The sequence below is a fragment of the Schistocerca americana genome, chromosome 1 (genome assembly GCF_021461395.2).
Source record: "Schistocerca americana isolate TAMUIC-IGC-003095 chromosome 1, iqSchAmer2.1, whole genome shotgun sequence".
In the NCBI taxonomy this organism is placed as follows: Eukaryota; Metazoa; Arthropoda; class Insecta; order Orthoptera; family Acrididae; genus Schistocerca; species Schistocerca americana.
In genome coordinates this window covers 218,882,862-218,907,395 of record NC_060119.1, presented here as the reverse complement: position 1 = coordinate 218,907,395, position 24,534 = coordinate 218,882,862, and the positions used below count along the sequence as shown (strand labels likewise).

The 24,534-nt window shown below is 43.3% G+C and overlaps 1 protein-coding gene across 2 annotated transcripts in view; it reads right to left on the bottom strand.

Annotated features, from left to right (window-relative positions):
- The window catches only part of LOC124605304, a 203,020-nt gene extending 185,436 nt beyond the window's left edge, over positions 1–17,584 (bottom strand). Inside the window, exon 1 of one of the 2 annotated variants that reach the window (XM_047136930.1) lies at positions 17,451–17,584. The gene's annotated coding sequence lies outside the window, so the exon portion shown is untranslated. The remainder of the gene's footprint in view (positions 1–17,450) is intronic. The other variant, XM_047137013.1, reaches the window with a different exon arrangement.
- Between the last annotated feature and the right edge of the window lie 6,950 nt (positions 17,585–24,534).

Sequence of the window (24,534 nt, the reverse complement as noted above, 5' to 3'; positions counted from 1 at the left end):
GGGGAGACAATTGCGGACTGTATTGTGGGTAATCTCACATTTCCATTTGAAAACGATGCAGGAGCATCTTCATTGCCCCTGCAGAATGCGGCTGAGAATTGTCTTGAAGAAGAAACAGCACGACAGTTATGTAATGTTAGCTGCATAGCTTCAGGCGAAATTTCTCACCAGGCCCTCGTACTTGGCGGCAGACACTATTTTCTGGACATCTTTACGCACTCACTGCGAGCTTAGAGATGAGAAGAGCGACGTGATGCTAACTGGGGCTATACTAGAGACACTACCCAACACATCTGTGCAAAGCTTTATCGGATTTTCATAGTCGTTTCCATTTCGCGACCGATCGGAGCTTACTTTCTGAACGCCCCTCGTATGCTTACTCGTCATCAGTTCGCTCGTGAACAACACCGACCATTCCTATCCTATATCGTTACTGGTGAAGAGAAATGGTGTCTTTATGAACAACTGACACGTGTTGCAGACACAATCCACAACACTGATCGGGAAGACTACGTGAAGTGGTGCTACTCCACGTTAACGCCCGCCCACATTCTGTAGACTGACAAAAAAACACTATACAGCAACTGCTTTGGTAAGTCATTCCGCTGCCATCTTATTCACCTGACCTTGAGCCCTCATAATTGCACATCTTATTCGTTTAACCTTGCGCCCTCATATTTCCATCTTTCCCACTCTATATCGAACAACCTTCAAGGAACTTCCTTTCTGGATGAAAATGCGCTCCGAACATGGCACGACGAGTTCATCGCCCCAAAACTTCGTGATTTCCACAGTCGTGGAATCGAAACGTTACCCAGCGTCGGCAGACTGATGTAAATAGTGAAGCCGAATATGTTACTGATGGCTAATGTCTCTCTTACGTGTATTTGTTGTGGTTATTACATTTACAGGAAAACACTACGATCATATGCACCAATCCAATATTAGCTTTATGTACCCGAAAACTGAAAATGTTTATTCAGTATATTAGACGAGTCACAATGCTTTTTTTTTTGTGATGATACACTACCGGCGGTGGAGAAGAGTTTAAATTCGGGGCTACAAAACACCTCGTCTACCGCAGCTTAGTCAATGGTCAATTAAAATCAGCTGTCGATAGAGCATCTTGCGTTTCTATCATACTTTGCGTCGGCCACTTCCTACATTGCTCCGCGTTTCACTTTAACAGCATTTGTGAAGTGACCTGCCGAGTTTGCGTCACCATAGAAGCGAGCGGTAGCCAGCAGCCTATGTGGCAACACTGTATCAGCAAGTGACAGACGTCAACTGTCAAGTTATTTTAATCGGACTGTAGTATAGATAGAACACTACCACTTGCCTGGCGTGTGCTTTCAATCATTGAAACCGTTGCTGTCAAAGATCTTTTACCTCCGTCATCAAGTGGGTGTATCTCTCTTGGAAACCATTTCTGACCATGTGTTCATATGACCTTTTTGTTTTTATCGTCCCAGGGATAGTTTGCTGCAATTTGTTCCGGTTTAGAAAAAATCTCCGTGTACATTGCTTCTTAAATCAGCTACTAACAAATATTGGCAGAAAATTGAAATAACCGGTTATCTATCGTGAATTAATAAAAGATTTTCAGAAACTTAAATACACAAAAGTACTGTGCAGTTTAGGGTAAATAGACAGAGGGAGGACGGGGCGGGTTCATAGAGACACGGCAGCGTCAACAGTAAACAGAAATTATACGGGGTTCCCATAAATTATCTTTGCAACTCAAAACCTTAATAACTTTAAAACTATACTACATTCGTGCTCATAAATTAAGGATATGCTGATACATGGTAAAACAATGCTGCTGGCCAGAGTGGCCGAGCGGTTCTAGGCGCTACAGTCTGGAACCGCGCTGCCGCTACGGTCGCAGGTTCGTATCCTGCCTCGGGCATGGATGTGTGTGGTGTCCTTAACTTACTTAGGTTTAAGTAGTTCTGTCTACGGGACTGATGACCTCAGAAATTACGTCCCATAGTGCTCAGAGCCAGCCAAAACAACGGTCTGGTGGGCAGTTTACGGGCTGAAATCACCTCGGAGTATGACCATGTGGTGCATTTGACCTGCGGTCTTCGCACGATGGCGCTCGCAGCAGTCCACACACGCAGAGGTGTGTTGGTGCATGTCGGAGTACGGTGCAGTGAGTAAGCGTGCAGACGTTTTCAGACGTGCTAATGATGACTGTATGTTGAAAATGGCTCAAAGAACACATATTGATGATGTTATGAGGGGCAGAATACTAGGGCGACTGGAGGCTGGTCAAACACACCGGGTCGTAGCACCGGCCCTCCGTGTGCCACGAAGTGTGATCTGAAGATTATGGCAACGGTTCAAGCAGACAGGAAACGTGTCCAGGCGCTACAGTACGGGACGTCCACAGTGTACAACACCTCAAGAAGACCGATATCTCACCTTCAGTGCCCGCAGACGGCCACGGAGTACTGCAGGTAGCCTTGCTCGGGACCTTACTGCAGCCACTGGAACAGTTGTCTCCAGACATACAGTCTACAGACGACTGAACAGTCATGGCTTATTCGTGGTATCGTTGACTTACAGATCTGTGTCGTGTGTGTTCCCTATGTGCCTATGCTATTAGCGCCAGTTTTGTGTAGTGCCACGTTGTGTGGCACCACATTCTGCAATTATCCTTAATTTATGAGTATGAATGTAGATATTAAGAAATGGTTTTTAATATGTGATAAGATAATTCATAATTTTTTTACGTTTCAGGTGACGTAAAACTGAACTTGAAAACTTGACAAAAGTAGACGCCACATGAGAAAGCTCATTGTTTGGCCTGGTTCATATAGACGACGTCCGGTATCCAAGTTGTTGTTGTTGTGGTCTTCAGTCCTGAGACTGGTTTGATGCAGCTCTCCATGCTACTCTATCCTGTGCAAGCTTTTTCATCTCCCAGTACCTACTGCAACCTACATCCTTCTGAATCTGCTTACTGTATTCATCTCTTGGTCTCCCTCTACGATTTTTACCCTCCACGCTGCCCTCCAATACTAAATTGGTGATCCCTTGATGCCTCAGAACATGTCCTACCAACCGATCCCTTCTTCTGGTCAAGTTGTGCCACAAACTTCTCTTCTCCCCAATCCTATTCAATACTTCCTCATTAGTTATGTGATCTACCCATCTAACCTTCAGCATTCTTCTGTAGCACCACATTTCGAAAGCTTCTATTCTCTTCTTGTCCAAACTATTTATCGTCCATGTTTCACTTCCATACATGGCTACACTCCATACGAATACTTTCAGAAATGACTTCCTGACACTTAAATCAATACTGGATGTTAACAAATTTCTCTTCTTCAGAAACGCTTTCCTTGCCATTGCCAGCCTACATTTTATATCCTCTCTACTTCGACCATCATCAGTTATTTTGCTCCCCAAACAGCAAAACTCCTTTACTACTTTAAGTGCCTCATTTCCTAATCTAATTCCCTCAGCATCACCCGACTTAATGAGACTACATTCCATTATCCTTGTTTTGCTTTTGTTGATGTTCATCTTATATCCTCCTTTCAAGACACTGTCCATTCCATTCAACTGCTCTTCCAAGTCCTTTGCTGTCTCTGACAGAATTACAATGTCATCGGCGAACCTCAAAGTTTTTATTTCTTCTCCATGAATTTTAATACCTACTCCGAATTTTTCTTTTGTTTCCTTTACTGCTTGCTCAATATACAGATTGAACAACATCGGGGAGAGGCTACAACCCTGTCTTACTCCCTTCCCAACCACTGCTTCCCTTTCATGTCCCTCGACTCTTATAACTGCCATCTGGTTTCTGTACAAATTGTAAATAGCCTTTCGCTCCCTGTATTTTACCCCTGCCACCTTTAGAATTTGAAAGAGAGTATTCCAGTCAACATTGTCAAAAGCTTTGGTATCCAAGTATATCCAAGTATAACGAAAATTTCGAACACGTTATGGAAGGCAACCACCGTCCCGACCACATATTCATTCTTAGCATACGTCATTTATGGACACAGGTAGTTTCTCCACAAAAAGGGAGCGGACCGCCCATCTGTTTCAGACGCCAACATGGACGAGGTACGGCAGGCGTTTATAAAGAGTCCGACAAAATGGGTAGATGCAGCCGTCAGAGAGCTGGAAATAAGACAATCAACAGTGCTCAATATCTCGCACAAGTTACGACTATATCTCTACAAGATGCAGCTGCTATAGGCACTAAAGCCTACGGGCAGATCCCAGTGCGAACAGTTTGCTGCGGACATACTACGCAAGACTGACGCAAACAATGACTTTTTTTTTTAGATTTGTTTCTCCGATGCTATGTTACATGTATCCGGCAAAATGAATTGTCCTAACGTTCATATATTGGGTTCACAGCATCCTCGTGTTACACGTGAAATGGAAAGAGACATTCCCAAGGTCAATGTTTGGTGCGGACTGATGCACAATTGCAACATTGGTCCACTCTATTTCATCGAGTCTGCCTTCAACAGTGGTGTTTACTGGAACTTGCTACAAGAGTTTGCTGTGTTATAATTGTAACACCTGCAACCTTATGTCATATTCCGGCAGGATGGGGTACCACTCCACTAATCTCTAAATGTGCGTCAATTTCTAGATGAAACGTTTCCGGATTGGTAGATTGGACGAGATGTCACCACGAAGCCATGACCTCACACCACTGTGTTTCTTCCCGTGTGGTTTCGTAAGGGATCTGGTGCACTGCTCCAAGGTTAGCGACCTGCAGAACTCGAAGGCACGCAACTCGTGGTTTTAGGCAGGTCAGTCCATTTTAGGAATGTTATTGTCAACTAAACTTTGCGTCATAGATGCTGCTTTACCCTAAGCTGCATTTCACTCTTATATAGTCGCCGTCTCCCCGCTGTTCCTCTGTAGTCAGTACACATTGCTCCACAGTTTGCTCACATCCTACCGAATTTAATGTTCTCATAAGCGCAATAAGGAGTCCACAACTTAACAGGAAAAAAACACCGTCATACCGGAACACCATCTCCTCAATATTTCACTACTGACACTACACATGATTGTAGGTTACGTTCTCCAGCCATTCGCTAAATCCAAAACCTTCTGTCGGATTTTCGCAGTATATCGCCATTCATTGCTCCTAACCACTCATTTCCAGTCATCTATTGTCCAGTAGTGCCACCCTTTACATCACTTCAAGCGTCACATAGCATGGACTACAAAAATGTGAGGCATTTGAGAAGCTGTTTCAGCATTCTTTTTAACTCCCTCGCACAGTCATCGTGATAGCTGGATTACTAGTAGCACTTTGGAACTCGCGAGTGCTTATTTTCGCTGATTTCATGCGATTTTGGTAGAACCACACTCCGCAGTCCTCGACGGTTCCTATCTGTTAGCACAAGTGGTGTGCCTTGTCTTGATTTAGCCATGGTTGTTCCTTCGCGTGTCATCTTCATAAGCGCTTTACCAACAATCTACCTGGACAGTTTTACAAGGGTTATAATGTTCCTGTTGGATTTGTTACTCACGTGACATCCATTGACTGATCTCGTCTGATCGACCCATCCCACTGTTATTGCATCTCTGCTGGCAACACAGTACTTCCCACCTACGTTTATACTGACGGGTCCACCTACAGTGACAGCAAGTGGTCAATTCCGCATATCGTAAAAGTGCCCGGATACTTGTTATCAGATAGAGAAGATTACCAACCAGTCTGTATAGGCTGTTCACGTACCATATCTTCAATCGTGCCGTACGCTGCATCCAACAACAGCACTTGGGAATGCTACACTGCACGTTTTCAAACGGGACAATCCTTCCCGTGACTTTTGGCCAGTCAGTTTATGTTCGAAACCTTACGCAACAGCATATTTGAAATCACTACTTCAAGAAAAGTAAAAATAGTTTCTGATAAGATCAGCGGTTCTAGGCGCTACAGTCTGAAACCGCGAGACCGCTACGGTCGCCGGTTCGAATCCTGCCTCGGGCATGGATATGTGTGATGTCCTTAGGTTAGTTAGGTTTAAGTAGTTCTAAGTTCTAGGGGACTGATGACCTCAGAAGTTAGGTCCCATAGTGCTCAGAGCCATTACTTATTTGTTTCATCTAATATTTTATCCCTTTGATTATCGATATTTTAGCCATAGTTTTAAGTTACTCTGTTAATCTCTTGTGTTCGATGTTGAATCTGATATACAGTAAGGGAAAAGAATCAAATGTAATCGGCAAAACGAAGGTGGTTCAGAAGCATTCCGTTAAGATTTACATCATGCCAATCGGTACGATTTGAGGATCTCTAAAGGTCCCGTACGGCTCCTGAGATGGATTATTCAGTGTCCTGTTGACGAAGTGGTCTTCAGGAACGGTTCGAGAAAGAGTCCCGGTGTGCCGTTTCTCGCAGCATTCTGCACAAGATAACATTATACAGAATTTTCTCTTTCCTCTGATTTGTTACTAACCTTCAAATTTTGCTATTTTGCATGGTCTCTTCATCATAGCATGCGCACTGTTTTCAACGTCGCTACAATTTTTCTCCTCAGCTTCTCCTTACACTCGAACGGAAGGAAGTGACTTAGGCAGCAATGGAAACGACGTAGAAAGTCTTCCTTTTAGAAGAAAGGTTGTGACAGGTGCTAAGAGTAGACCGATGAGTAAGTAACACTGGTACCGCAGCAATGTTAAGTAAGCTAATTTCTACAAGTAATTAGTCATCAATAGCGAGATCATGTTCGGTATTTACATCCCATACAAATGGTACTGCAGATATTAGTAGTTGTTGGTAATATTAAAAACATTTGACACTGTAACCGAAGAGGCTAATGCACGCTGGTGCAGCGACAATTTCCGTCAATGTGCTCAGTGTGAATACTGGTGGGTGATAGAATTTTCATTGCCAATATATAGCAATTTTTGTTAAAGTGCGTTCACAGTAAAGCTTTAACTTTCACTCAGTTACATAAACAGAGTGTCACGTTTGTAGTTTAGAAAAACTTTAGACAAGGGGCTCCACCTCACAGCTATTTTTGCAGCCTTGAAAGAGGTATTAAATTAATTAAACCGGGATGAAAAGGAAGTATGCATAAACGAATCTCATCTGAACCACCGTTCAGTTTGCAGTGACATTGTTTTGTTGACTTCCTGATACGGAAGTACTTAAGCAAAGAATGGGGAATAAATTTGGGAATTTGTGGTAAGTTCCTGTGGGACCAAACTGCTTAGGTCATCTGTTCCTAGGCTTACACACTACTTAATCTAACTTAAACTAATTTACGCTAAGGACAACACACGCATCTGTGCCCGAGGGAGGACTCGAACCTCCGACGGTGGAGCAACGCGAACCGTGGCAAGTCACCTTAAACCGCGTGGCAACTGAACACAGCAAATATGACAGAGGGCCTGAGGTTTAATTACATTGAGACGAAAATATTGTACAGTCAGTATGCCGTTTGGAGAATAGTATACTTAGGTCAAATGAAAATAACAAGCCGTTGGAGAACAAACGGAAGGGTAAAAATGGCTTGGAGCTCATTTCGGAAAATGAATGTTGTACTGAGAAGTAAATTCCTAAGGTGTCCTAAGTGCAAAATCTGAACCCAGTAGTAAGTGAAAGATGGATTTTAAATATACAAGCGGTCCAAAAAACTGAGGGTTGTCCGAAGGGAAACTCAGAAAAAGTCAAACCTAATTTCGCAACTTCCCTTTCAGGTAAAATGACGAATACATATATTTGTGTAGGGGAATTTCTTCTCTTTGGAGAAAGAGAAACTCGTGGCAGAGTTTTAATTCTAGTTTTAACTCCAAGATTGAATCGACTAACACATTTTTGTGATTAACTTGACAAGAGTACAAACAGTTTCATATATTCGGCTACAAAGTATCGGTTCTGGTGCCATGCCAAGAACTGACAAGAAACCCAAAGAAAGACAAGTATTCACCCAAAACCAAATTTCGGACTGACAAACTGTTGAAACGGACAGATTTCACTTGTGGAAGTGTGTTTCGTACCAACCTTTGCATTTTAAAATTATGTAGTAAAAATGTAATGATACTCTTTAGCTTAACATTGCTGCACTCGTACAATATGGATTCAGCCGTGTTATGGGGCGTGGGCAAGAAAAAATCACGGATCTGCTGCTAGTTGCGGAGTTCGGGTAATGGCAGTGAGGGCATTTTCGGGCAAGTTGGTGAAGTCGGGTGTTGAGCAGGTAAAAGTTTGGGAGCGTTAGTGAGTCGTACCAAACGAATAATGAAAAACTGAACGTCTGGCGTTGCGAGACGGGACATAAAAACAAACAAATAGGTAACTCAAAGACTTAAGGACGTGGTAGTGACTGTTCGTAAACTGAAGTGGACGTTGGCTGGCTATACAACGAAAAGAAATGATGGGAGATCCTGTATTGCATACCTCGCGATAAGAAATACCTAGAGGCCTAGGTATAAAGAAACTACAAGGACAAACATGGATGCGAAGATCTGAAGACTGCTATGTTTGGAGGTGACTGGAAGAGGCCTATGTCCAGCAGTGGATGATAAATGGCTCATGACAATAGCAATGACGACGATGATGGTGATGAAGATGACAATGATGATGAGTGCGTGGGATAACCACGAGAGTGCTCCTGCTGTCACACGAAACAGCAGCCCAGATCTCCAGGTGTAGATCAAGTATATCTAGCATGCAGACAGACTGGTTGCTGGCCCACAACTGGCCTTGTCATAACCAACACAGGGCCATCACTGGCACCGAGACAGAACCAACTTTCATCAGAAAACACGACAGCCCTCCACCCTTCCCTCCAATGAGCTCTCGCTCGATGTCACGGACGTTGCAAATGGTGGTTTGGGTCAGTGGAATGCACGCTACAGGGCTTCTGGCTCGGAAATTTCCTCGAAGTTAACGATTTGTAACAGTTCGTTATGTCACTGTGATGCCAAATGCTGCTCAGATTTGTGCTGCAGATGCAACACGATGCGCCAGGGCCAAACGCAAAACACAATGGTCTTCTTTCTTGGCAGTGTTATGTGGCCGTCCGGACCCGGATCTTCTTGTGATCGTACATTCTCGTGATCACCATTGACAGTAGTCGTAAGCAGTGACTACATTCCTGCCAAGTCTTCCTGCAATGTCGCACAAAGAACATCCACCTTCTAGCAGCCCTATTACACGATCTCGTTGAAACTCTGAGTGTGATCATGGCGTCTTCGTCGCCTCACAGGCACTCTTGACTAAAATCAACTCACCACGTCCTGTCTCAAAAGTAACTTACGCTCAAGACGTGTATTTAAAGCAAACCCGATTTACATCGTCCTAATGGCGCTACTAGCTCAACTCTTATGCGACTGGCGCGAAATTGGAATAGATGTATTTCAGATGTATAAACATGCTCATCAACTGATGGCTATGTCGCACAACTCCTTCTTGGCGTCGCGATATTTTTCCCTTTATTTCATATTCTCTGAGCATCCATTGGCTACCTACAGACGCCACATTGCAAGCGTGCGTCCATGTTCGCTTTTATCTGTGCTCATTTTTTATAATATCTTCGTTAACTGAAAATCCCATCGATGATGATGATGATGATGATGTTTGGTTTGTGGGGCGCTCAACTGCGCGGTTATCAGAGCCCGTACAAATTCCCAACCTGTGCTCAGCCCAACCTCGCCACTTGCAGGAATGATGATGAAATCATGAGGACAACACAAACACCCAGTCATCTCGAGGCAAGTGAACATCCCTCACCCCGCCGGGAATCGAAACCGTGACCCTGAATGTCATCGATTGGAAATTACACACAATGATATTTTCTGCCTGTGTAACAAGTGAAAGCGGTGAAAATTCATCGGAAAATCTGAGAAGTTTGTGGGTGAAACACTATGAGCCACGGGCTTATAAGAAAGTGAGTTGGGGCATATAATAAATTCCGTACTAATGATCAGAACGAAGAGCAAAATAGGTGAGCACCAGGTACGACTGAAGACCAGATGCACAAAATCTGTAAAAAAATTTCAAAAATTGACGCAGTTTAGTTCCAGCGATATCTAACGAGTCTCCCCAAGTTTCAAGAGGTGTTCCGTTCGAAATTCTTACAGAAAGTGTGAATTACCCGAAGGTGTATTCACACTGGGTACCGTAATTGCTGACTGAGGTGCACAACACCACTCTTAACCAGAGTTTTGAATTTCCTTCAGCGGTACTGTATTGACTGCCAGTGATTGCTACTTGTTCCTGCACTTGTGGAAATAAAATAAAATAGGAATAAAAAAGACATCTATTAAGTCAGTGCCACGAGAAATCCGATGATGTCAAGCTGCAGTGCTGGCATAGTAAGACAGAAGATTTCTTATGGAAGTCGAATGTATAAGTTGGCCACTCGTTATAGCAAGTGGTGGTGGAAATTGTACTAAAAAGGCGATTAAGGGTTAGGTTTTCATGAAATGTGAAAACATTTTTAAAAATTACGCTTAAGTTTCCAGAATGAGTATTTCACTCTGCATCGGAGTGTGCGCTGATATGAAACTTCCTGGCAGATTAAAACTGTGTGCCGGATCGAGACTCGGACTCTGGACCTTTGCCTTTTGCGGGCAAGTGCTCCACCGTCTGAGCTACCCATGCATGACTCACACCCCGTCCTCACAGCCGTACTTCTGCCAGTACCTCGTCTCCTACCTGCTTAAGATTGTTTTTATGAAGAATGGCATTTTAAAAAAATAAATTAAAAAAACTACGCCGCAGACAACCCTTACCCCTCGGGCGAACGATGTCCGGCTGTCATTCCGCCATGACTCGCGATGTTCAACAATACTCGAATGACGACACGACACGAAGACCGTTGCGCGGTAACGAATAAATAGATCGGTTGTTCCACTCGTTTGTTCTACGAAGTGTTGCTAGATTTCACTTCTTTAAGCAGTAAATTTCGGAGAATACAACTACCATGAAACTCATTGACAATTTCGCCAGCAGCGCGAGACAAAATCTGACGCAGAAGAATATGCTTTACATCACGGCGAAATTTGCAAAAATAGGTCACTAAGGAAATGTACGATGTAACGGCTACTGTGACATCACTTCTTGGTACGTATATTGAATTTAATTTCTTAATACCGTTATTGTTTATCGTTCATTCGTTGGTTCCGAGACAAATAATGTTTTTATTTGGTCATGACAAACAAAAACTTGTCTCTCCTATTCTGATGAAAATTTTAATATTTCGTCGATCTATTGATCTTTTCTCTTCACGATAATATGTTTATTTTCATTGCGGTACAGTTGTAGAACCGTTTTTTGCGACAATAGACATTTTTAGCTTTCCTATACACGTTTCTCTGTACTTGTAACTAACATTTCTTATACAGATGCAATAAATTTTGTTAAATATTTACTGCTTTATTTAAGCTACAGAACATGGACAAGCATTATCACATTATAGTCGCCATGGTGTTCACGTAGCCTGACGCATGTTGATTCACTACGTCATTGGTCAAATGGACGGCTAGTATCGCAGTTACAATTTGATCCATCAGAAAGGAAGTATTTGACGATCCGTCTTTGTGGATGAGATAAGATTTCTAATATATTCGTTGTGGAGTAACAGTAGAGATGAAAAAGCAAATCATATATTTATCACTGGTTAGTGTGAAAACCAAACAATTAGCAAGAGTGATAGTTATCGATTCATGCGGTATCTGACGAAGTCCATAAAATTCGAAAACCGATTCATAAATGAATAAATTGCAGAAATATAACACCAGTATTGTGTCTTTCTCCTCTAAACATGAAATTGTTCTACTTAGAAAAAAAGGAGAAATACATGCGCAAAAATAAATAATTTGCAAGGAGAAGATCAGTTATTACTATAACGTTTTGAAACTATTTAATAGGATCCTAGGGGGAATATGAACTAAGCTGCCGGAAAAGGACGCCACTGACGTACATAAGAGACGTTGAGCAAGCACTGAAAGGCGCAAAACTAAAAATGTCGACGAATTTGGGTCCTTCATCAGAGGACTGATATAAAGGGGTGTATTTTAGAATGCCATCGCATCTCACTGCCCGTTCAACGCCTCTGGTAAATAATGTAATTTTTTCTCACCATACTTTCTAGAAATACATGTTTTATTAGTGTAAAGTAGTATTTCTGCCTTCCAACAATTTCAAACGTTAGTGCATAATCCAGAATTACGAAGGCATTTTACAGATTATGAAAATTTTGTTATTTTTTTTTTTTTTCGTTACATGTGGTGTGAGCTGAAATTAATTAAGTTTATTGTGTTTCTTCATGTACGCTGTATAATCGTTGAGAAAGTAGGCTCGTATTAAGGAATAGCAGCACTCAAATCGCCATCCAACAATGTCGATTTCCCAGGTTTTCCTTTCTAACTGTAGCCTATATCTTACACCATCAGTGCCCCACTAAATTTGTCATCTACTTCTGTTTCGTCCTTACTTGTAAGCTTTGCTGCACATATTTGTAAAACGTAGCTTACGTTTGTGAAACCGATCAGTAAAACGAAACTTCGGTCTGCAACAAAGCTGAAAAAGCAGTCAGGAAAGTCTCCCAGCTTACACAATGTTCAGATAACTTACGGCGAAGCAGCCGGATAAGGTTGTCGACAACCACGTATATGTCGACAGCCGATCAACCTGACATTTAAAGGCATTTTCAAGGCAAAACTGCAGCAAGTAACCGCTGTGAAAGTGAATTCTGAACCTCGGTTTTCAGAGCAATTACGGTAAGGTAACACACACACACACACACACACACAAACACGCGCGCGCGCGCGCGCGTATACGCTAGCCCCGCACAGCCAAAAGCGACTGGCACCAGAAGTTAGCCATCGTGAAAATTAGTAAACAACAGCTGAGGTAACATTAAATCTGTCCTCCTGTTTTTTGGCAAGGGAGACAGCACGATCCCACGCAGAATTCAAGTAAAAACCTCCATCTCTATTTGCAAGGTTACTTGCCAATTTAACCGCAACTGCTCCCTTAATGACACTATCCCAGCAGCTAGAAGTGGATGCTAGAATATCCGTATTGTTATGTTCCACTGAATGACCAGTGCCAAGCCAATGTTCTGCTCTGTCGCTATATTTTAGACGAATAAGTTGCACTTGAGGCGGCTGTCCTTTCGGCTCCTATTATTTAGTTGACTGTACACGCTACTGTGTTGCCGTTAGAGGGTGGAAAGCCGAGTTTTGTGGGTCAAGTGGACAGTTCTCCGGATGGATGAGGTTATGCTACTTAATTTCCGTTTTGTGTTGTCTAGGACCGTCGTCTGAGGCCATGTCGTGTATCGTGAGTGGCGCAAAGGGAGCGGCAGTGTGGGCGTGTCTGCAGTGCGTGGGGGCTCTGTCGCTATATTTTAGATGAACAAGTTGCACTTGAGGAGGCCGTCCTTTTATCTCCTATTGTTTAGTTGACTGGGTGTAGGCGTAGGAGTGTCGCTTTAAGACGGTGGCCGTATGGTTGAAAGCCGAGTGCGGGCAGCGGCCTTAGAGGGTGGTGGCGGGAGCGCGAGACACTTGGCAGAGCATCGTAGTTGGGGGGAGGGGGAGCTGTGAGGGTAAATGAGAAGGCCTTGGTTTTTCGCAGTTTGTGGCTGTACATCGAGAAGAACGCACGTTCAACTACCACCCCCTCTGCTATCTGCAGTCTTTTAGGACGACAATTTTCCCCCAGTATATGTGCTGCATTATGACCTGTTCATTATGTGTGCTGTTTTTTTCACAACAATTTCGAAGTGTAATTAGAACTGTGATGCATTTTTCCCATCAGTTGTGGTAGTGCGTATTGGCTTCAATTACCTGGGCTGCAGGATGGTTTTCGACCAGGCATCTGTAGCGAACTCTGACGTCAAACAGTGATAGATACTCTACACCTACAGGTAATACACTGTTTAAACTCCTCTCTGAGCAACACCAGCATCTTGTCAGTTGAACGTGTTCCCCACCAAAAACAATAAAGATAGTACCTTACACCCCTGCCTTTTTCCTGCCAGCTTGTAGGTGTAGGGTACAGTTTGAGTGTGTCTGCCGCTAGTTTCGAGTGGTGTTGCGAAAGTTTTTTCCCAGCAGGATAACACCAGTTGTATGGTATCGTCAGTTTTTGAGCTGTATTACGCCGGCCGGGGTAGCCGAGCGGTTCTAGGCGCTACAGTCTGGAACCGCGGGACCGCTACGGTCGCAGGTTCGAATCCTGCCTCGGGCATGGACGTGTGTGATGTCCTTACGTTAGTTAGGTTCAAGTAGTTCTACGTTCTAGGGGACTGATGACCTCAGAAGTTAAGTTCCATAGTGCTCAGAGCCATTCGAACCATTTTTGAGCTGTATTGCGTTTTTATACCGCCCTTGTGTAGCGCTATGCATATAGTTGTATAATTAGGGCCGATCTTTGTAATTAATTACGTAATTAGGATCGATCTTTGCGTCAGTTTCCTGACCAAAATAAGTACACTAACTTAAATTTCCTCTCCCACATCTGAACAGTTTTCATGTGTTAAGGGGTGCACTTGGGCTTTCCAGCCAGGAGCACCAGGGTTCGAATCCCGGACGGGGCATCGAGATTTATAATTTACCATCAATTCCAAGCCCCTCAGGTGGTTTAATTGTGTTAGGGGCGTACACCTAGGATTTCAGTCTGAGAGGACCAGGGTTCGAGTCCAAGAAAGGATACCGCCAATTTTAATTTCCCGCCAATTCCTCGGTGGAGGGGGGGGGGGGGATGTCAGCACAGCTCTGGGACAAAAGAGATTCCTACCAAAATTCGAAATTCCCGCCAAAATTCGAATTTCCCGACAAATTTTGAAATTCCCAACAATAGGGTAGGTTGACGGGAGGGGGGGGGGGGTGGTTGAAGGGGGATGACGGGGCTGGGGCACACATGCAGCTGAGATAACACGTGACGTCTTTCGGGGGTGGTGGGGGGGGGGGGGAGGACGTGGTCGGGGACGGGTGTGGGCGGAGGTGAGGATGATTAATTGTTCAATTTAATTAATTTTCATATCAATTTGATATTAAAAGTGGAGTGACAATCCCACTACCCTACTACTATCGACCAACCGTGCGCCGTTTGAGTGACGACAACATCGAGTTGGCACCAAGTTCTACGGACTTCCTGCCTTACCCAGGGAGCATCTCCAGCAAGATTCGTCGTATGTGCGAAAATATGATGTGAAACGTATTTTCTGACCTCCATCTAAAATTAGGTCCTTTTAGGATGATCTTGGTTTACATAAGGCGAATGTCTACCGTATTGCAGCTGTGACATGTCATACGTTTGTCAGACTGTCAGGACCGTGGAGCACGAGTACCGGTGCACTGAATATAAACGTCACACACTGTTACAACAGCTGAACAAATCTGCGATTCCCGACTGTTGTCCTGTCACCGGACATCCTATGGAATACAACAACACCGAAATTCTGGCATGCACTTCCAGCCATTGGGACAGTGTTATTATAGAAGTAGCTGAAATTAAACTAGCAAGTACCCTCTTATACAGAGACGGAGGTAGGTTTTTGTTTAAATTCTGTTTGGAATTTTGCTCCCTCCTTTGTGAAAAAAAAACAGAAGGACAGAGTTGATGGACATGTTGTTTACTAATTTTCTCTATCGATAACTTCTGACATCGGTAATCTTTGGTTCTGAGATGGTGAGATGGTGCTAGTGTTTGTAGTGTGTGTGTGTGTGTGTGTGTGTGTGTGTGTGTGTGTGTGTGTGTATTATTTTTCCAAGAATTTCTCTGTAAGCCGAAGTTTTAAATTCACTTGCACAGCGCTTACTTGCTGCAGTTTTCCATTGAAAATGACAGGGTTTTCACTTGTCGCAATATCGGCGTGGTCGAGGACGTCAGCTGGCTCCATTCCTGTAGGTGTTCTGGACACTCAGGAAAGCTACTTAACAGAGTATATTTTCGACCCACGGCTTTGGAATGAGTATAAAGTAGCACAAGCCTATAAACCATGAAGCTACATTATTCCTGGAAATACGTATATTTTCTAACTTGACGGAAGCCATCTCTCAACATATACCTGTCGTCCAAAGTACTCCCCTAAACCTATTTTATTTTACAATATTTATGTTAGCTTTTTTTCTGTAACGTACCACGTAATTTTCAATCTATCAGTTATGTCCACAACTATAATAAAAAAATAAGTATGCCAACTTATTCATTTCAAGAATGCCTTTGTTGGTTGTCTTCATTCACGTCTTATGTGACGAATATTTCGGATGATATACGTCATTACCAGATCTTATGCCTTTCTCTATGTGTAACGGGTCCCTAAACACAGAGATAGCGATAGGAGTCTGTTAGTACATTTTGAGCGAATTATCAACAGTCCTTTCTTTCACATGGGCAACAGAAATAAAAACACTCGCTAGGCATACATATCAAGAAAATTTGGTCCAAAACCCAGTTACCAGTTCCAGACATGATTATCTATCAAAAATCAAAATCAGAAACAAGATATCGCACATAACTGACTAATTCCATTCCCCTTTCTGCAAATAACAGTTCAGTACGGTATAGTTTAAAATAACCGAGGGCTTCTCAAATACATAGCTGGAAACCAAAAAACAAAAACATAAATATAAATGTTTCTTTCATCATTTGATACTTTGGACATTGCGTTGTCAGACCTTTTAAGCGCTTCCACGAAATATTATTAGTACTCAGAATATTAGAAAGTATTAAAGCTTCACATAGAACAAAACTGTAGCAGTGAATTTTGTTTGTGGTGAAAGTTTTTGGAATTGGAAATTCCGTTTTATCCAGTGAGCAACTGACTGGTATGTCGTTTTCCCATAGTAACATTGTCACGTGCTGTTTCTCAGATGCACCGTCTTGCTGGCCGGCACTGCTGAGGGAGAACGAATGAATTAGAATCTATAAATAACTGTAAGAAAGCTTCATTCGACTTTTGCCAAGAAAACCGTACTGCAATTTGAGAAGACTACGCCTGTTACTCGATAAGGTACCGCACTACATCCCCAGAGAATTCGAACCGTACCGTCTCAGTTAATTATTGCAAATAGTCGCGACAGACGGGAGATGCTTCTGCCAGCTGACATTCAATGTAGTCCAATAGCCACTCGTGGATGTCGAGAAAAGTGAACCACAGAAACGAACGGTTGTAATATCCGTAACATTTTATACAACTGAAAACACATGTCAAGATCACTGTCAATTTTCAGCAAAATGTCGTCCATTTGGCCATTGTGGATGTACGTGACAGTGCAAAGACGGATCAAAATCGCATTCACTTCAGTATATTATATTTTGAAACACGCTGGTGCTACGCACTGACTGGACCGAAATACACTGTAACGTAATATTTGTTTCTGTATGTGGGCATCACACATGCAGCGCAGTCAGAGGTAGCAGCTGGAGCCATCCGTCATTCAGCGATGTCAACCTGAGGTGTAGGTGGTGGTGGCGGCGGCAGTGCAGTACTTACTTGTGAAGTAACGCGAAGTAATCCCGCTGTGAGCAGCTGTCCCTGGCGTGGGATAAAGAGAAAAGTAGACTGCGGAATGCACGCGGGCACTGGGCGAGTAGCAAGTGGAGCGCTCCCAACCCCCGAATTAACCTGGCGCCGGGATGCGAGCCAATGGCGTTCTGGCCTCGCCAGAGAGCCCTGCCGCGGCATCTGCCGGTCACACAGTTGTCGCAGCCGCGCGGCGCGGGGCGGTGCAGCAAAAATCCGCACGCGACACCTGCTCCGCGCCCACGACACTATCCCACACGGGGAACACCCCCCCCCCTTCCCCCGCACCACCAACAACCCCCCCCCCCCCTGCCTAGCAGCGTCTTGCCAGACACAGGTTGTGCGTTGCTGAATTGGGTGCGTTCGTGACACCGATGATGTCACTTACTCGGTCTAGGCGCTACGATTCGTGAGCATCAGTAATGTGAAATTTAGTACGGAACTCCCACCTGTGGCAGCAACAATGGCTCTAACCCAGCGTAGCGTAGCGTCAAACTGGGCCTGCAATCAGATACTGATACGCCATTCCATACTGCTTCAGTCTCATGTTATTCACCTGTCGTCCTAGCTCTTCGTTGTACTCCTCTCTCCGCAGCATATAAACAGATGCTTTCGATGGTTTAGAGATATGGAATACGTGCTGCCCAAAGGGAAGGTCGAACGACGTCATAATCGCGGCGCGTTGCGACAGCCTTGGCAACATGCGGTCTTGCATTATCTTGCGCAAAGATGTCACCATGAAGATTACGAAGACAGGACACACAGCTGCTGGCCATAATACGTCGGATTTGTAATATCAGCAGTCCAAATTATCAGCTATTTCACTGGTTCCCAACCCGTCGATTGTTACCCCCTGAGAGGTAAATTGTAATTTGAGAATGAACAGCCGGCCACGATGGCCGAGCGGTTCTAGGCGTTTCCGTCCTGAACCGCGCGACTGCTACGGTCGCAGGTTCGAATCCTGCCTCGGGCATGGATGTGTGTGACGTCCTTAGGTTAGTTAGGTTTAAGTAGTTCTAAGTTCTAGGGGACTGATGACCTCAGATGTTAAGTCCCATAGTGCTCAGAGCCATTTGAACCATTTGATTTGAGAATGAACAAGAGTTCAGTTGTGTTGCTTTTTAAAATATCGTTACTATTATTAATATATCGTAAGACAGTAATGCTGAATACATACGTGACTAATAGTTTTTGTTTTTAAACACCACTGTTGTTCATATTATTTATGGATGATATGTTGAAAACAATAGACTGGCTGGGTGAGATTAAGATATGTGAACACAAAATAAGCAGTCTCGCATATGCGGATGACTTAGTTGTGATGGCAGATTCGATTGAAAGTTTGCAAAGTAATATTTCAGAGCTAGATCAGAAATGTAAGGACTATGGTATGAGATTAGCATCTCCAAAACCAAAGTAATGTCAGTGGGAAAGAGATATAAACGGATTGAGTGCCAAGTAGGAGGAACAAAGTTAGAACAGTTGGACGGTTTCAAGTACTTAGGATGCATATTCTCACAGGATGGCAACATAGTGAAAGAACTGGAAGCGATGTGTAGCAAAGCTAATGCAGTGAGCGCTCAGCTACGATCTACTCTCTTCTGCAAGAAGGAAGTCAGTACCAAGACTAAGTTATCGGTGCTCCGTTCAATCTTTCTACCAACTTTGTTGTATGGGAGCGAAAGCTGGGTGGATTCTGGTTTGCCCGCATCTCGTGGTCGTGCGGTAGCGTTCTCGCTTCCCACGCCCGAGTTCCCGGGTTCGATTCCCGGCGGGGTCAGGGATTTTCTCTGCCTCGTGATGGCTGGGTGTTGTGTGCTGTCCTTAGGTTAGTTAGGTTTAAGTAGTTCTAAGTTCTAGGGGACTTATGACCACAGCAGTTGAGTCCCATAGTGCTCAGAGCCATTTGAACCATTTGATTCTGGTTACCTTATCAACAAGGTTGAGGTTACGGATATGAAAGTAGCTAGGATGATTGCAGGTACTAGTAGATGGCAACAATGGCAGGAGGGTGACCATAATGAGGAAATCAAAGAAAAACTGCGAATGAACTCTTTAGATGTAGCAGTCAGGGCGAACAGGCTTAGATGGTGGGGTCATGTTACACGCATGGGAGAAGCAAGCCTACCCAAGAGACTCATGGGTTCAACAGTAGAGGGTAGGAGGAGTCGGGGTAGACCAAGGAGAAGATACCTGTATTCGGTTAAGAATGATTTTGAAGTACTAGGCTTAACATCAGAAAGGCACCAATGTTGGCATTGAATAGGGGATCACGGAGGAACTTTATAAGGGGTACTATGCTCCAGGCTGAACGCTGAAACGCATAATAAGTCTTAAATGGTGATGATGATGATGATCATGATGACAATAGCATAGCACGTGTCTGAATGTGGTGCAGGTTACAGCATGCGAAACGAATGTTTCAACATCATTCTTCTTACATTGACCGCTAACTACGCACATACTTTGTACCGTGCACCTATGGCAGTAAAGTTGATACATGTGGCGTGCACACGGGGGTTTTTTAGGTTAGAGGGACCCCCCCTTGGGCGAAACGATAAAATACCTGACGGCTTACCAGAGAGGACATTATCATCGTTGATAAAGAACGTCCGTCCTCAGAGACCAAAAACAGGAAAAGTCAACGTAATATTGGTAAACTGCAGGAGTATCCAGGGCAAGGTTCCTGAATTAGTATCTCTTATTGAAGGAAATAGTGCGCATATAGTATTAGGAACGGAAAGTTGGTTAAAACCGGAAGTGAACAGTAACGAAATCCTAGACACAGAATGGAATATATACCGCAAGGATAGGATAAACGCCAATGGTGGAGGAGTATTTATAGCAGTAAAGAATTCAATAATATCCAGTGAAGTTATTAGCGAATGCGAATGTGAAATAATCTGGGTTAAGTTAAGTATCAAAGGTGGGTCAGATATGATAGTCGGATGCTTCTATAGACCACCTGCATCAGCAACCGTAGTAGTTGAGCGCCTCAGAGAGAACCTGCAGAACGTCGTGAAGAAGTTTCGTGATCATACTATTGTAATAGGGGTAGACTTCAATCTACCAGGTATAGAATGGGATAGTCACACAATCAGAACTGGAGCCAGGGACAGAGACTCTTGTGACATTATCCTGACTGCCTTGTCCGAGAATTACTTCGAGCAGATAGTTAGAGAACCAACTCGTGAAGCTAACGTTTTAGACCTCATAGCAACAAATAGACCGGAACTTTTCGACTCCGTGAATGTAGAAGAGGGTATCAGTGATCATAAGTCAGTGGTTGCATCAATGACTACAAGTGTAATAAGAAATGCCAAGAAAGGAAGGAAAATATATTTGCTTAACAAGAGTGATAGGGCACAAATCGCAGAATATCTGAGTGACCACCATCAAACGTTCATTTCTGAGGAAGAGGATGTGGAACAAAAATGGAAAAAATTCAGAAACATCGTCCAGTACGCCTTAGATAAGTTCGTACCGACTAAGGTCCAAAGCGAGGGGAAAGATCCACCGTGGTATAACAATCATGTACGAAAGGTACTACGGAAACAAAGAAAGCTTCATCATAGGTTTAAGAGTAGTCGAATCATAGCTGATAAGGAAAAGCTGAACGAAGCGAAAAAGAGCGTAAAGAGAGCAATGAGAGAAGCATTCAACGAATTCGAACATAAAACATTGGCAAACAATCTAAACAAGAACCCTAAAAAGTTTTGGTCATATGTAAAATCGGTAAGCGGATCTAAATCCCCTATTCAGTCACTCGTTGACCACGATGGCACCGAAACAGAGGACGACCGAAGAAAGGCAGAAATGCTGAATTCAGTGTTCCGAAACTGTTTCACTGCGGAAAATCGTAACACGGTCCCTGACTTCAGCCGTCGCACGGACGCCAAAATGGAAAATATTGAAATAAACGATATCGGAATTGAAAAACAACTGCTATCACTTAGTAGCGGAAAAGCATCCGGACCAGACGAGATACCCTTAAGATTCTACAGTGATTATGCTAAAGAACTTGCCCCCTTTCTATCAGCAATTTATCGTAGATCGCTGGAAGAACGTAAAGTACCTAGCGACTGGAAGAAAGCGCAGGTCGTTCCCATTTTCAAGAAGGGTCATAAATCAGATGCGAATAATTATAGGCCTATTTCGCTTACGTCAATCTGTTGTAGAATAATGGAACATGTTTTGTGTTCTCGTATTATGACGTTCTTAGATAATACAAATCTCCTTCATCATAACCAACATGGATTCCGCAAACAGAGATCATGTGAAACTCAGCTCGCCCTATTTGCCCAAGAAATTCACAGTGCCGTAGACACTGGCGAGCAGATTGATGCCGTATTCCTGGACTTCAGGAAGGCATTTGATACGGTTCCGCACTTACGTTTAGTGAAAAAAATACGAGCTTACGGAATATCGGACCAGGTTTGTGATTGGATTCAGGATTTCCTAGAAGAAAGAACACAACATGTCATTCTTAACGGTTCAAAATCTGCAGATGTAGAGGTAATTTCGGGAGTGCCGCAGGGAAGCGTGATAGGACCTTTATTGTTTACAATATACATAAATGACTTAGTTGACAACATCGGTAGCTCCGTGAGGCTATTTGCAGATGACACAGTTGTCTACAAGAAAGTAGCAACATCAGAAGACTCGTACGTACTCCAGGAGGACCTGCAGAGGATTAATGCATGGTGCGACAGCTGGCAGCTTTCCCTAAACGTAGATAAATGTAATATAATGCGCATACACAGGGGCAGAAATCCATTCCAGTACGATTATGCCATAGGTGGTAAATCATTGGAAGCGGTAACGACCGTAAAATACTTAGGAGTTACTATCCGGAGCGATCTGAAGTGGAATGATCACATAAAACAAATAGTGGGAAAAGCAGGCGCCAGGTTGAGATTCATAGGAAGAATTCTAAGAAAATGTGACTCATCGACGAAAGAAGTAGCTTACAAAACGCTTGTTCGTCCGATTCTTGAGTATTGCTCATCAGTATGGGACCCTTACCAGGTTGGATTAATAGAAGAGATAGACATGATCCAGCGAAAAGCAGCGCGATTCGTCATGGGGACATTTAGTCAGCGCGAGAGCGTTACGGAGATGCTGAACAAGCTCCAGTGGCGGACACTTCAAGAAAGGCGTTACGCAATACGGAGAGGTTTATTATCGAAATTACGAGAGAGCACATTCCGGGAAGAGATGGGCAACATATTACTACCGCCCACATATATCTCGCGTAATGATCACAACGAAAAGATCCGAGAAATTAGAGCAAATACGGAGACTTACAAGCAGTCGTTCTTCCCACGCACAATTCGTGAATGGAACAGGGAAGGGGGGATCAGATAGTGGTACAATAAGTACCCTCCGCCACACACCGTAAGGTGGCTCGCGGAGTATAGATGTAGATGTAGATGTATAAATTACATATGATTAAATCCATACTCCACACTAATATTATAAATGCGAAAGAAATTCTGTTTGTTAGGCTTTTACGACTAAGCCGTTAAACTAGTTTTGATAAGATTTGGTATGGAAGTAGCTTGAACACTGAGGAAGAACGTAGCCTACTTTAGAAGTACAACCCGTTAACTCATTAGAAGAATGTAACGTGAAATATGGAACAAAGAATACTCTGTGAAAAAGCTATTTACTGTATGACTTTTCAGGTCATCATATTTGTGAAAATGCTTTTATTGTTTGATGTATCCAATATAAATGAAAATCCCGTGTGGCTGGGGCCTCCCGTCGGGTAGACCGACCGCCTGGTGCAAGTCTTTCGATTTGACGCCACTTCGGCGACTTGCGTATCGATGGGGATGAAATGATGAGGATCAGGACAACGCAACATCCAGTCCCTGAGCGGAGAAAATCTCCGACCCAGCCGGCAATCGAACTCGGGCCGTTAGGTATGACACTCCGTCGCACTGACCACTTTTCTTCATTTATTTATTTCAGATCTTTATTTGTGTCTTTGTTCACTCAGTGAATTCTATGCTACTGCTGTAGCATATTAAAACTATCAACACGAATACATACGTATAATTTATACTTATTAATCAACCTAAGTACGACATTTGCAATGACATCAGCTTGACGTCCAACGTACAAGAAAAAATTTAAATAAACTTCATTCAAATCCCACTTTGATTTCAGTTTTCAGTCCCTGTAATGCTTGTTTCAAACTAGACACATTCTGAGTAATGCAAAGAGGAATTTAAAAAAGGAGAAATTTATTTAATCTGCGGCCAATTTTTTTTTTTTTTTTTTTTTTCATTTCCGTTACGAAAAGCCGGCCGGGGTGGCCGAGCGGTTAAAGGCGCTACAGTCTTGAACCGCACGACCGCTACGGTCGCAGGTTCGAATCCTGCCTCGGGCATGGATGTGTGTGATGTCCTTAGGTTAGTTAGGTTTAAGTAGTTCTAAGTTTCAGGGGACTGATGACCACAGCAGTTGAGTCCCATAGTGCTAAGGGCCATTTGAACCGTTACGAAAACTGCTGCCTGTTTAATGTACTATTATTAATGAGTACATAAAGTACCGTTGAAACATCACATCATATGAAAACAATATGTCGTATGACTAAACTCCAATTGCTGTCTACACACGACTTTAAGCGAGCAAATTGTAGTGCTAGGTAGGCATGAGATCTATTAATCATTAAAGCACGTTTCGTTTACTCGAGGTATTCTTCTAATTCAATATTGCAGCAGCACTACGTATTTTGTTACGTGAAATATCTTCCGAAACGGCTCTCAACAGTATACATTATCAACAATAGGTATTTACCAAATGCAAGCAAATTTCAACTTCACACGACGCTCCAGGTCTATTTGTTGCTAAAATCCTGCCGGTCTAACCCTAAACTACTATGTACAGCCTTATGTTTCAGCTGCCTATGTTGTCTTGTTTAACTGTGTCGCATCGGAAAATCATTTCCTTTCGTACGCATTAAACTGATCCACTAGTAAGCTAACTTTACGGAACTATAGCACCAGACGTTGTATATACACATACTACCTCGCTTAATGAGCTC